Below are 14,754 nucleotides of genomic sequence, written 5' to 3' on the forward strand. Positions count from 1 at the left end.
CCACTGCTTCTTTTTAAGGTGAAGCAGACGCCCTATTATTTTTTAGGGAGTGTCCATATAGGGATTTTAAAATATTTGCATTTATGTTATTATTCTTGGTCTAACCACTAGTGTAGGTTGGTAATCGCGTATTCGCGCTGTCCGCTCTCTCCCTATATACAGCATTCCTGGTTTACCTGCTCACGGCTGCCTTTAACTAAGTCGATACCACACACACAGTATGTTCAGAACCAGTGAACGCACCAGTAAAAGAAGAAATGTATGCCATAAGAAATTCTATGAAAGTAATGCCCCCGAGAATGTACCCAACACCGACACACTTGACAAAATATTTTTGAGCATGGAAAGACTCTTGATTAAAGAAGTGAAGGCTTGGTGGGATGTGTCAAAGTTGAAAAATATTGCAGTACACGCATCACGTACAAACCACACACACACATGCCCGCTACGCATGCACTTGTTCTGCCATGCATGCACATATTCGCAAATTGCGTATGGCCGCACCCACGGTCCTGCGCATTAGAGCGTGGTATGAGTAATTACAGTGGAATTTGTACTCTCATGGAAAAGCCACAAAGATATCAGAGATTTAATATATATATTGTAAAAATCCCACACTGTCTGCTTGGCCCTTCTAAATAGCAGGAAAATCAGTCACACATAAATTAAAACTCCCAGAGACTAAAAAACAATGGCCTTATTTACACTAAGCTTTGAAATTCTATAAAGAAGGCATACACCTTTGTTTACTAAAATAGCCAAGTTTCTATTTAAAACAATGAGTACTGAATTGTCATTGTCTCACCTGAAAGTAAAAACAAACGAAGTGACAATACCCCGGAACCGATTCTGTTTAGAAAATCAGAAACAATAGCTAACCACAACAAGACCAGACAGATAGAAATTTAACATTCATAGTCTAAAACCCATGGAAATGTAGGTGTTCATATATATATATATATATATATATATATATATAAAATATATTTTATATATATATATATATATATACATGAATGAATAAATATATAATTCCTAACAAATTGTAATAGCAGGAGTATGTGTGTACGTGTGTATATAAATATATATATATATATATATATATATATATATATGAATATGTGGATATATGTATAGCTTGAAGATTGAAATAGATAATCATATCATGTGTGGGATCATATTGTTCAGAGACACATAAACATTAATCTGGTGGGAATAAGAACATAATTAAATATTACCTCATTAAGTTATTAATAATACCAGATTTATGATTAATGTGATGGGTTTAACTGATCATGGGGCGGGAACTCAGATGTAAACAACAGAAACCACATCTCAAGTCCTAGCCATCGCCCACTTCTTGAACTGACCAATGGTCCCCGGTGCACAGGATATGTCCCATCCCCGAACCAATGGAAGAAGAGCACACAGTGTCTATTGTATTATATTTTGATCTACTGAATAAAGAGCGAGCTGCAGGCCAGGTCACTATCACAAACTCTTAACGCTTTCAACCTGATTAGTGGAGGACCGGGACCGGGAAGCGCACGCGATTATTCACACATATGTACATTGACTGTAGCCATTATTCTGTTGTAGATTTATCTTGTTAGCCTGTAGTGTATAATTTGTACTGTTTTACCTTTTGAAATAATCCACTGTGGCCTTAGAACCCTGTGGTTCAACTACATATCGGTGTTGTGTCCTCATTTCCCTGCTAGGGTTTAAAGCGTATTTTAACTGTATAAGGTTTATAAGTATTGATAAGGTGTATGCACTGCGGGTACTTTATACCGTCAGCGCTACTTAAGGTTTAAGGTACAACATCATTGCAGTGCTTTGCTGCATAAAGGTTTAAAGTGTAACCATATTATTACATTGTATTACTAATAAGGTTTAAAGGTTATCAATTGTGTGTGCGCGCGCTGTGCATACTCTGTACACTCAGCGCGGCATGTGTACGCCAAGTACGTTCCACGTACGGGACTCTGTATGCAAATAGTGTACAAAGTGCGTAGCGCGTGTATTCAGGTAAAAGTGTATCTAGAGGTATAGCTTTATGGTTTAAGATAATATCGACATTATCAATTGGGAGCATTGTCCGGTTTTTCCTCATACCCGCAGCCTAGCAGGTTACAACAGACTTTATCTATCAGCAAAAGGGCGGACAAGTACCCTGCGTGAACCCTTTCCTGGTCGCAGGATACACTGGAAACCCTATTTGTATGCTGATTAGATGGCGTCTGCTCTGCATGGTTTGTAGGGATGCTGGTGGGACCCGTAAAGTGAATAAGCAAAGCTATTTAAAAAGTCTGTGAATTTCTGTTTGGCGCCAAATGCGCACACAATACAAGCATACACCTGTACTCTGCATATCTGATCATATTGTTGCAAAACAAGGTTCAAATGAGTAATATTGTGTTTTATTCAGATTGGATTGCGTATCTGTTAAGTAGGGTAAAAGTACAATTAAAAGTTGCTGCAAAAGCCTTGATATAGTGTTTTTTTTAACTCAGGCCTAAAATAACTTCAGGGGCTTGCATGGTGTGTGATTTCTTTGTGACAAAGGAAGCCACATGGTCTGTCCTCCATTTTGGACTAACCACATGGCTTGTCCACCATTTTGTGTAACCCTCATGGATGTGGAAGGGGGAGGAGCAGCGGCCATGTTGGGAAGGTCATTTTTCTAAATGGCTGATTTTCACTGCCCGGAATAATCAGCCCTCCTTGGTCAAAAATAAATCACCATTTATGAGTTACCAATGCATTTATTTAACCCATGACATAGTCAATTACAAATAGTTTCAGATGGGGCTTAATGAAAGTTAATAGTAAGATGAATACTTGATGTAAGAAGTACACACAGAAAAAAAAAGTTTTTTCTCTCTCTAAGATTCAGTTAACTCTGTTTGCTATAAGATAGCCATTGAAATGCAAATTAACCTGTGTAACTGCTTTTTCCTAGCAGTGAAAAAACCCACCTTTACAGGCAGCCAATAGCACAAATTGTTCAGTGTCCAAGATTTAGTTTAAATAAAACCTTCTCTACTGTATTACCTCTGGGGAAAGCTATCAGTTAACAGGAAAAAATATTTTTCTGATCAGAAAACTATAGAGTGTTAGTGTGGGCTGAATAAGGTGTGAATGTATTGAACCCCACTTGGTGAACTTGGTGAACTCGGTGAACTTGGTGAAACTTGGTGAACACGGTCTAGGTGAATACGTGGTGAGTACGTTCTAGGTGAATACGTGCAACGGAGTGTGATAAAGTTTTCGTGGTATTACACTCTGGCTGTTTTGGAGCACAGTGTGAAGACTCCAGTGATCCTACCACTTATAGATAGCAAGTGTCTATGAGCGGTACGATTGGACCGCACGGTTGTGTGGGCAATACGTGGCGCAACGTGTTACGAAGTTTTGCATATTTGTGTGTAAATCTCGTCATCATACGCATTGTGTAAAGCACATGCAAGTGTGATTTGTGTAAAGTAAAGGTTTAGGGAGTTTTCGCTGGTCCCTCCGGAGGCAGATATTCACTGGGTACCTAAAGGCCCAGGGGATATAGGCCGAAGTAGGGCCTGCAATGGCTACACGTGTCTGCTAAAAAAAGGCGGATCTGTGATACTCGGAGCAGAAGAAGTTAGTGGAAGAACTTTGAGGACTTCCACCGGTAGACTACTGTGTTTGGTGCATTTTAGGAAGTTTTCCCATGTTAAAAAAGTCCACAATGGGAGCCAAGTACACAACACAGGGACGTTCCTCAGTCAGGGTTCAGACAGCAGAATTGAGACCCAGGGGGTCAGCTCGGTTAGTAATGTGGGTCGAAGTATGGTCTCCACACTGAGACCTTTTGTGATGAATGGACACGAATGACTGTGGGGGATAAAGCATCATTTCCTGGGATAGGTAGTTTTGAACCAGAGGTATTGCAGAATTTAAGGGTTAGGATATGTCTGATAAAATCCCAAAAGCAAAGGGTCAGACACACAAACTGTTTAAATTTATGGCAGCAAGAGGGCGATATGCAAGAGAAATTAACATATGCAATCGATTCCAAACCTAGCGGGAATGAGAACACAAACACACCATTGTCGACACAGGTCGAAGGGGAACAGAAGGCTACAGTCAATGATACATCCGTAAATTATAGTAATATGAAAGAGCAATGTATTAACCCTAACTTTTGCAAAATGTATCCTGTTTTGAAGTCTCTCCAAGGTTTTAGGTCACAGGAAGATGAAGGAATCAGCCAAATCGCAGCTCTCCTCCAAGCAGTCATGTTGCAGGAAACTCAGGTGGGACTGTCCAACCAGGAAGTGCAGTAACAGTATTCCCCAATGAAAGAACGGGTGAGGTCACAGCTACTGGTAAGTATGAGACAGTTCATTGCACAGAAACAACACCACACAGTAAACAGATTAGGAACGGAATGGTAGGATTACACCCTGTTTTGGAAATAGTAACTCCCAATGGGGGAACCAATAGACAGGAAGTAGTCCTCACCAGGAATAATGCAATGTATTGCCCGTGGCCCAGAGATGAGCTGCGATCAATCATTTCAGAATTCCCCGACCCTCAGAAGCATTTAGCCAGATGTCAGAAATTTATCAGAGATCTGGGTAATGTGTATGAACCGACAAACCAACATTGGCGGACATTTTTGAAAGCCTGCCTACCCCCTAATATTTACACCCTAAAATTAATCACTGATTGTAGATTAGAATTGGATAGTCCTATGACTGACAGAAACAATCAGGAAAATATAGAACGAATTAACTAACAACTAGAGTTGTATTTCCCCACAACTGATAAGTGGAGGAAAAATTTTCTCCATAAAGCAGAGGGAAAATGAAATGGCATCTGAATATTTCCATCGGGCCCTACACATAATGGATAGATACATAGGGGTATCCGATGCAGGGAATGATGAAAATTACAGAGAGGTAGCTGTGTCTGTGCTAATGGACGGACTCGATCAGACAGTGAGGGACAAAGTACAAACATCTTTGTCTGGTTGGAGAGGAGTCACAGTAGCTTGCCTTAGAGAGTGCGCAACTTAACACCATAGGAATATTGCTAGGCGTAAAAAACTGCGAGAGGAGAGGCTGAGGATTGAAAGTATGCAGGCTCTTACACCAAAGTCTCATCAGCCCAAACCCCAAAACCCTAGTAGTAACAAAAGACCGATAATATGTTACATTTGTAAAAATGAAGGACATTTTGCTAAAAATTGTATGAGTAGTAGAGCACATAGCCAATATAGACCCCTAGACAGAATAAATAAACCACGTTATTAAACACATAGACGGGCTCAAGGGACATATAGTAAGGAATCACGAGCAGTATAGAAAAACACAGATTTGGTTAATGGGAAGAACAGAATAAATGCAACTTTACCCTTTTGACAGAATTTACGGAAATTAGGAGGAGGCCTCTAAACTTCTGCTTCTCTCTTTCTAGCAGAAGTGACCTCTAATTATTTAACAGGAGTTTTGTCAGAGATGTTATACATATAGAGTGCTCCCACCCAGGAAGCACAAAATATGTTAAAATACCCACGAAGACTAATATTGCATTTCACTGTTTTAGAAGCATGTCCATCACAGGTAGAGGAAATTATCTCAAAGATACCGGGTTCCCTATGAACTTAGAATGGAAAAGACACTGGATTGATGGCTGGGATAGTCCCAGTAGAGATATAACACACATAGAATTTTTTTTAAGGGAACAGCCTGATTAGGGAATCATTCCCCGTAGTGCCCAATCCAGATGTCAAACTTTGTAAAATCTTCTTTGTTACTAAACTCTGTGATTTGTCTTCAAAGTTTCCTCTTCATCTCTGACGTTCACAGGCAGATTTACAGCTCAAACGTCACATGTCTACTCGGTCTTTTCAGAGGTCTGCCCAAACCCAGTATATCTCACCAGCATCACTGTGCCTGGCCATGCACAAAGGGTGAGGAGTGGAAATACTGGTGAAGGGAGACTGTGCATAGATACCGATAGACATGATGGTGTGACAGCCTGATGGTGAACGCAAATCTGACAAATTTTCTTTTTATTATTTTCTCCCTCTTTTTCGCTTTCCACGGATGGTTTACTTCACACAACTGATAATACACAACAGATAACATTGTAATGCAAGATTCATGTTCCCTATAGAAAGGTCGCTGACTCGGAGAGAACATCGTATCACTGGAGTGTCTGTTCCGGGAAGGTTGAGAGGCAGGACTACTGTCTCGGCACCTGAGCACGGAGTACAACAAGACCAGAGGCGGTTGTCGCACCAGTTTTTCTTTTTCCTCTTTATTATTTTCTCCATCTCCCATTATCCTCCTTTCCTCCCCCTTCTTGTTCCCTTTCTTTCCCCTTAACAAGATGGACTTACCCCAATAGACCGCGTTCCGGGTTTTCCTGTTAACCCTGTTGTTGACCAGAGCAGTCTGTTTCGGTGAGAGTACCAGAGAGGTCGAGAAAGGATCTGGAATGGGTTCTGATGGCAAGGACGGATTTGTAGAATTCCAAGAACACATCCATCGAGCAAAGGTGAGTATCAGAAAACGATCTGGTAGTCAGGAAACTAGGAGGCACTGAGAAGGGTTATTGGCTGAGGAAAATTGCATTTGTAGTAATTGTGAAAACATAGTTGAGGATGGGTGCATCCAGAGATGTCAGTCCAGCCTTAATATCAACATGGACCATCATCCATTGAGTGATTACCACTCACTAGTGGGTAAGGTTTTAAACCAAACAGAATGTTGGGTGTGCTCACAAGTACCTCAAGGTCAGAGCAAGTCAGGACTAGTACCGTACCCTTTAGCAATAGATGAGGTACTCGAATTACGGGGTGGGAGACCGGTGGACAAGAAATTTAATATTTCTAGGCCCCCTAGTTTGCAGCTCCACCAGTACCATGTGGATAGATCCTTAGTGTGTTTCAACATTTCCAATTCCCGAAAGCCGGGAAATTGGGAGGTGACATGGAATAACCAAACCATGGCATTCTCGCACAGAGCTGATAGGATACCCGTAGATTCTGAACTTATACGCCAAATAGCCAACAGTGGAAGGTATTTTCGGTGCAGGTATACTCAAGGAAGCAAGACCATGTGGGTTGGAGAAGTATCACCAGGGTACTGTGAGCATATCATACAGCCTGATACGTGTACTGAACAGATGAGAGAGATAGGGATAGGATTTTTCACTTGGAATGTTTGCAATATGGTAATGTCATATTCTGTCCCATATGTTCTCCCCGATGATGCTTGTTTCATATGTGGGAGGAAGGCTTATAAGTGGCTTGCCCCAAACTCAGAGGGATTGTGTTATATTGGAAGAGTGTTGCCATAGGTTATGACCATAACCCATGATAAGATGAAAGACGTACACTGCAGTGCTCAAGCTCCTTATACTCATACTCATTATGAACACATCGTTATGAGACACATTATAGATAGGACAGAGCACGTAGCCTCTGATTTGATCCACAAATCCACCGGGATTCAATTCCTTCTCGCATTAGATATCACCCGTACTGCCAGAGGAATTATAAATTATAGGTACATCCATGCGCTAGCGAATCTGATAGATAATATCACTGAGATGTATGACGACACCTTCAGGTATACGGGAAGGGAGTTGCAAGCTTACAAAACGGAACTCATCCAGCACAGGATGGTCCTCAATTATATCACAGCCGTGATGGGAGGGTACTATGTCACATTGGCAACTCAATATGGTGTGAAGTTCTGCACGTTTATTACAAACAGCACTGACGACCCAACTGAGATCATTGATCAAAAGATGGACGATATATTGCAGTTGAAGTGGGAGTTCCGACGGAGACACAACCTTACCCTGACTGCTGTGAGTAATGAACTGACCGGCTGGGTCTCATGGTTGAACCCACGCAATTGGTTCTCAGGTTTAGGAGAATGGGCTCAAAATTTTATTATGAGTGTAGGAAAGTTTCTCCTTTGTATCCTGGGAGTCATCATAATTATTGGCTTGATATTTAGATGTGTTCGAATTTTAACGCGGCGCAAGCGCAGTACAAAAGTGATGAGTTTAAGGAGCAGGGGCATTGCTACAGCAGCAGATTTAATTGATGACCCATCTATAGAAACAATGTTGTGATAAGGATTGCAAATGAATTCCACGGCCTGTTTCTTTCACCCGTTTTTCCTCTGTTTTCCCTCATCAAAAATATACCCATCCGGAAAAGACTTCAATCAACACCCAAGAATGATTACGCAAATGTTATGTGAATGTATTTTTGATATGTTTCTTATCTTCATCTCTACAACCTTCAGGTAGTGACACACATAGTCGACAGGTGATATCCCCATATTAGCATTCACATATGTTCCCCCTCCATGTATCATCAACTAAATGTGCACCCGATTTGTTGGAACAAGAAGCCGAAAAGAGCTCGGTAGTGTTTGTTGGCCCACTTACAGACCCTAAATACGGGATAAGAAGGATTTAATGTATACTTCGCAATACCTCGAAGCTTATCTAGAACATATACGGCACGATGATACATACCCCTAAGACATGGATTCATACATACATGCTTTTTACTATCCCACTAGGTCATACATTTCCTACCTACCGCTCTCTCCCGATTACCTAAACTTCTGAAGATATTATCTTGATATTTTTCTGTTTAATGATTAGATAGTGGCAGTTATTGTTGACTGCCAAAGGGTAGACTGTCAAAGTAGAAAAATATTCCAGTACACACATCACGTACAAACCACACACACACATGCCCGCTGCACATGCACTTGTTCCGCCATGCGTGCACATATTCGCAAATTGCATATGGCCGCACCCACGGTCCTGCGCATTAGAGCGTGGTACGAGTAATTACAGTGGAATTTGTACTCTCATGGAAAAGCCACAAAGATATCAGAGATTTAATATATATATTGTAAAAATCCCACACTGTCTGCTTGGCCCTTCTAAATAGCAGGAAAATCAGTCACACATAAATCAAAACTCCCAGAGACTAAAATACAATCACCTTATTTACACTAAGCTTTGAAATTCTATAAAGAAGGCATACGCCTTTGTTTACTAAAATAACCAAGTTTCTATTTAAAACAATGAGTACTGAATTGTCATTGTCTCACCTGAAAGTAAAAACAAACGAAGTGACAATACCCAGGAACCAATTCTAGAAAATCAGAAACAATAGCTAACCACAACAAGACCAGACAGATAGAAATTTAACATTCATAGTCTAAAACCCATGAAAATGTAGGTGTTCATATATATATATATATATGAATAAATATATAATTCCTAACAAATTGTAATAGCAGGAGTATGTGTGTACGTGTGTATATATATATGAATATGTGGATATATGTACATCTTGAAGATTGAAATAGATAATCATATCATGTGTGGGATCATATTGTTCAGAGACACATAAACATTAATCTGGTGGGAATAAGAACATTATTAAATATTACCTTTTTAAGTTATTAATAATACCAGATTTATGATTAATGTGATGGGTTTAACTGATCATGGGGTGGGAACTCAGATGTAAACAACAGAAACCACATCTCAAGTCCTAGCCATCGCTCACTTCTTGAACTGACCAATGGTCCCCGGTGCACAGGATATGTCTCACCCCCGAACCAATGGAAGAAGAGCACACAGTGTCTATTGTATTATGTTTTGATCTACTGAATAAAGAGCGAGCTGCAGGCCAGGTCACTATCACAAACTCTTAACGCTTTCAACCTGATTAGCGGAGGACCGGGAAGCACACGCGATTATTCACATGTATGTACATTGACTGTAGCCATTATTCTGTTGTAGATTAATCTTGTTAGCCTGTAGTGTATAATTTGTACTATTTTACCTTTTGAAATAATCCACAGTGGCCTTAGAACCCTGTGGTTCAACTACATATCGGTGTTGTGTCCTCATTTCCCTGATAGGGTTTAAAGCGTATTTTAACTGTATAAGGTTTATAAGTATTGATAAGGTATACGCACTGTGGGAACTTTATACCGTCAGCGCTACTTAAGGTTTAAGGTATAACATCATTGCAGTGCTTTGCTGCATAAAGGTTTAAAGTGTAACCATATTATTACATTGTATTACTAATAAGGTTTAAAGGTTATCAATTGTGTGTGTGCACGCTGTGTGTACTCTGTACACTCAGCGTGTATCTAGAGTGTATAGCTTTATGGTTTAAGATAATATTGACATTATCAGATGTGAAGGGGCTTGAACATTACATTAGCGTGGACCAAGTACCCAGGGAACTCAGAATTATGAAACAACCCACCTTTGGAACAGAGAATCCTGAATTTATGAAAGAGTGGGATAATATACTCCACAATTGCTCGGTCAAACTAATGTGAATATTGGTCACAGAGAAGAAACGCATTATCTCCGTTTTGGAATCAGAGATTAAGGAAACTGAGACGAAATTAGAAGTATACAAGGACAAGGAGTACTTTAAGATAAACGAAAAGGTGCTTAACAAAAAATTGGAGCATTTCGAGGATGAGGTTATAAGAAACAAAGGGAAAAAGTTCCTAAGGGACAAGCAGGACTATGAGAGTAATAGAATCGAGAATTGGAATAGAGCTAATGAAGATGAGAAACAAAACCCCAAAGGGAAAAGAGAATATTAGCAGTCTGTGCCAAAAAGGAGAATGGACAACAGACCTAACAAACACTATCAACAGAGGAATCAGAATATACAGACCACCAACAGATTCTCTTACTTTCAGAGACTGAACTCCAAAACGAGGGGGATTTTTTTATCACCGGGACCAAACAATCGGTTCCGAGACAAAACTGGCAACTTCCCCAAGGAAAGAGCTACACACACAACTCCGCGGAAAAGGAGATTCACAGAAGAAGAGGATGCCATGGGGGTAGGAGGAACAACCCAATACAACAACAAAAGAAGGCACCTTCAGTAGAACAGACGGCACCTAAAGGAATATTTAATCTATCAAGTCATTCTCTATCAGAGCACGAAACGTCGCTATTGAATAAAGGACTTTCGTATGCACCCACCAAGGGAATGAACAAATTCGATGTGTTCATTGACCTGAACAAATTCATAAGAAAATTAACCCTTAAAAGGCACTATCTTAAGAAGGAAGATGCCATCATCCAGAACTATGAACAATCCAAGTCTGGTCTGAAACCCACCTCGAAATTCTACCCCTTGGAATCCAAGGGCCACAATGTGGGAATCTTCTATGATCTAGTTAAAAAAGACCTATGCGACAGTGAAATAGAACCGATCAAGTTAAGAAACATCACGAACAGAGAAGCAAGAGCTATAAAGGAACTCCAGGATAATAAAAACATCGTTATAAAATCTGCTGACAAAGGGGGGGGGGGGTTATAATGGATCGGGATGCCTATGTTAAAGAGGCGGAGAGATTATTGGGGGACAGAACTTCCTACACCCCACTCTCAACAGATCCAAAGGCTATCTATGTGGAGGAACTCAGAACCATCCTCTTGAAAGGTTTTAGGAGTGAGATCCTCACTAAAGATAAATATCAATACTTGTTCAATTCCAACCCCACTACCCCCATTTTTTACTTTCTACCGAAAGTGCACAAATCCATGACAAATACCCCAGGAAGACCTATCGTTGCTGGGATTGATTCCCTGACGTCCCATCTGTCAGAATATGTAGATGTATTTCAGAGAAAATATGTGATAGATTTACCAGCGTATATTTAAAAGACACCACATCAGTTCTGAATCTGATGGAATCCTTTGAATGGAAAGAAACATATAGATGGATTACCATTGATGTGCAGTCACTATATACCTGCATAGAACACGATAAGGGGATTCAGGCCTGTGATGAATTTTTGCATAAATATGCCCTAATTACAGAAGGACACAGAGTTTTTATTTGCGAATTGATGAATTTCATTTTAAAACGTAATTATTTTACGTTTTTAGATGATTTCTTCCTTCAAATCTGTGGAACCGCTATGGGCACTATTTTCGCAATGAGTTTCGCCAATCTTTTTATGGGGCAATGGAAAAACAACTATGTTTTTAAGGATCATCCATTTCAGCACAACATTGTCTTTTATAGACGTTACATTGACGATATTTTAATCGTAGGGGACGGCGATAATTTAAGTTTTAAGGAGTTTTTTATGTACATATCGAGTAATGATATGAATCTTAGCTTCACTGCCAATGAGAACACAGATGAAATTGAATTCCTGGACCTGGTATTGACACACTCGGGGAAAGAAGTGGTCACTAAGAATTACATTCAGAAAGTTGACATGAACAGCTATGTCCATTACAAGAGTAATCATAGCCAACATTGGAAGAACAACATCCCGTTTTCTCAATTTAACAGGATAGCCCGGAACTGTAGGAACAACAAGGACCGGGATCAACAGCTACAAGTTTACACCGAAAGGTTTAAGGAGAAAGGGTATCCAAACCATCTATTGGAAGAAGCCAACACCAAGACAAAAAACCTGAAAAGGAAGGAACTCCTTAAATACAAACCCAGGGAGAAGAAAGAGGACACAATAAGATTCATCACCACCTATAGCAGACATGACAATCTAATTAAAAGAACTTTAGAGAAACACTGGAACATACTTCTAATGGACCCTATTCTAATAGAATTCCTTCCAAAGAACCATCAGTGGTATTTAGGAAATCACAGAATCTAAAGGACCTTGTGGCACCTAGTATGTTGAGAAACCTTGAAGCACCTTCTAGTATGCTGAAATGTGTTGGTTGCTACAAGTGTGTCCGCTGTAATGTATGTCGGTATGTACATCCCAGCAGGAAAACTTTCAAGAACACCAAGAATTCTAAAGACTATAAGATCAAGCAGTTCATCAACTGTAACACTGTCACAGTCATCTACATGTTGGAATGTTCATGCAAACTAAAGTATATAGGGAAAACAAAGAGACCTTTGAAGCTCCGGATCCAGGAACATGTGAGAAACATCAAAAACAGAGTCTTGACGCATGCAGTATCGAAACACTTCCATCTATGTCACAACTCAGACCCTGATGAACTTACGTTTAAAGGCATTGAACTGGTTTCGCTCGGGGAGAGAAGGGGTGATCTTTCCAACCTCCTATCTAGAAGAGAGATGTATTGGATATTTGAACTGAACACTCTTCATCCAGATGGCTTCAATGAGGGCTATGAAATAGCCCCGTTTCTATAACGTAAGCCCTATATCATATAACCTCTTCTCCATCAGAGTAACCTGTTTCACTTCTAACTATTCATTCTACTATACTACTTTAAATGTTCAACCTCGGTCTCGCATAATTATTACAGCCATATCACACTGGAGATGCCCAACTCCGCCCGATCTTGGAAGCCAAGCAGTGTTGGGCCCAGGCAGTACATAGATGGGGGACCATCATGGAAGACTGGGTGCTGTATCTTTGAAAGAGAAATATGAGGTTGCCTACATTTCTACACCTCTCTCTTCAAAACTACACACCTGATATGGGAACTCTGCTAAGTATCCAGAAATGGTTATTTTAATAAATAGTTCATGGGCTCAGGAACGCATGTGCATACATTTACGCATAGACACAGGGATGTGTATTTTAGCAAATGCTGGTTTATCCTAGCACCCCCACCATCCCAACCAATCACCCACTCCCGCATCTGTTTACCATAAATATATGCTATTTACCTTTGAAAATACTACTCTAAATGTTTTTATTTGCTCTCCATTTTCTTAGTTATCAGTAATTGATATATGTATATTGCACATATGCATTCTGTAAATCAAAATCATCTTGCTAGCATTTTAAACTATGTATATTAATAGAGGGCACTGACCTAATATAATGAATAGTGAGTGTTTATATATCCTAAAACTATTCTCCGCTCTTTTTAATGTCTATCATGCTCCCGGAGTATGAGCCCGTCTTAGATACTGACAATTGGAATTATCATACGAAAGATGGCCGCCGGGACACTGTGTATTGTGTAAGAAATGTCTGGTGAAATCCGTGACTCCAAGAAAATGGCCGCCACACTTAAACTACACATACCATCCACCAAATCCTATGTGAAGGCGGGAGCATGCGCAATGACGGAGAAGGTCCGCAATGCAGAACCTGGGCATGGGCATTAGAGACAATCCGACGCCGGAAACGGGGCGGACGTGACATCACCCGCGATCCGGACAGGAATTCCGGCGGTAATGAACTTTTTAATGTCAAATATTAATTTCTAACGTTTAAACCAGGCCTCTATCATAACGGCCAGTCACAATACCATATTAAGTTTGAGGAGGAACTTTTTGCAATATGTTTTCAGATCACAAATAGCATTTGTAATTCTGAATTTCTAATTGACAGGAAGTGATGTAATAATCAGTTCCTCATTAGTGTGTGTATATATATCTGAGCTGTCCCACTAGCATATCACCCCTTGATGAAGTCCAGATAGGACGAAACGCGTCGGGTGCTACCAGATTGAACCCATCCTCTTAAGTTAAGATATCTTATCCTTTTTTTACCATTTTTACTTGTTCTGATACTGACATTAACAGCACTGTGCACTTCTTTTTTATCCTTTTTTTACTCATGCATTTTTAGAGGTAGAAACTGTATTTGTATTCAGCTCCAGAAATTTGTATTACTTTTTATTATATATCTGTGTTTTTTGACATCTCATTTTTTATTGGTGTGTTTTGTTTATGAATAAATTTTTTACATTTTCACACAAGTTGGTCTC

General features: G+C 40.0%; 1 pseudogene; it reads left to right on the forward strand.

Moving 5' to 3' along the window:
- The first annotated feature begins 13,327 nt into the window (after positions 1-13,327).
- On the forward strand, positions 13,328-13,446 carry LOC134946401 (5S ribosomal RNA; annotated as a pseudogene).
- The last annotated feature ends 1,308 nt before the right edge of the window (positions 13,447-14,754 follow it).

Source organism: Pseudophryne corroboree, chromosome 7 (genome assembly GCF_028390025.1).
Source record: "Pseudophryne corroboree isolate aPseCor3 chromosome 7, aPseCor3.hap2, whole genome shotgun sequence".
NCBI classification, from domain to species: Eukaryota; Metazoa; Chordata; class Amphibia; order Anura; family Myobatrachidae; genus Pseudophryne; species Pseudophryne corroboree.